Consider the following 1,039-nt stretch of genomic DNA (forward strand, 5'->3'; position numbering starts at 1 on the left):
AAACAGTGACAGACTGGGAAACCCAAGGGGGCCACTATGAGTGGAAGTGAGAGGGGTGTTAGGTAAAAAGGAAGTGGTGGAAAAGCGAGCTTTTGAAAAGTGGGGGGCATGTGCCCGGGATGGCATTAGTAGGGTGACTTAGGGGAGAGCCCTGGGAAATCCTTGGGATTGGATGCTTTCAGGGAGGGGCGGGGCGTGGTTGTTCGTTACCAGCGTGTTGGCTGGAATCACAGGGACCCGCTGCACCGACAGAGCAGAACGACGCCTCTTAGAAGCCAGTCACCAGCCTTTCTTCCCAGGGGCTCTGGAACTGCCAACCTTTCCGTCCGTAGTTGATTGCTTAGCCTCTGCTGATATCCAAGAACTTCTAGTTCCGTGATTAGATGCACCAGCTTTCTTACCTATCTCCCATGGAGAGCAGGACTAGCTAGCGGGCTGAGGTGGTACCCTGTGATGACGCAGCAGTGCCGAGAGGGGTGAGGGGTGACAGTGTGTGGCGCACAGCCCTGGTGTTTGTCCTCTGTGTTCACACATGGTCATGGCATGGTGTGTGTGTGTCGTGAGCTGTCCAGGCCGCAGAGTGGCCTGGTCTGACGCTGGCCTTCTGTGAAATGGATTCAGTGCAGCAGGAGAACACCCCGGTGGCCCAGCTTTGACAGCCAAGACGTGGAGTCTCCTTTTCTCTGCGTCACATAGCTGTGAGCTTACAGAAGGCCTGAGTTTGAAATAGAAATGCATTCTGCTTGTAAACATTTGTGAGAACTCAGAAAAATAAAACAAATCATTTGGAAGAGATGGGATGCTCCTCCTCCTCAGAAACTCACGGGGCAGCTCTACCCCGTCCTACGGGCCGCTATGAATTGGCATCGCCCGGATGGCAGTGAGTGTCGCAGCGATGAGTTTCACCTTCCACAGACATCCTGCTGTTGGTCCCGGCCGTGCTGTCCTCTGTACCGACTTGATTTCTGAACTAGGGTCGCTGTGCAGATGCTTTATCTTAGTCCATGACACCACTGACCCTGTTTCGTGGTTGAATATC

The sequence above is a fragment of the Echinops telfairi genome, unplaced genomic scaffold (assembly GCF_000313985.2).
Source record: "Echinops telfairi isolate 266 unplaced genomic scaffold, ASM31398v2 ScPeMD7_7;HRSCAF=31, whole genome shotgun sequence".
Taxonomy (NCBI): domain Eukaryota; kingdom Metazoa; phylum Chordata; class Mammalia; order Afrosoricida; family Tenrecidae; genus Echinops; species Echinops telfairi.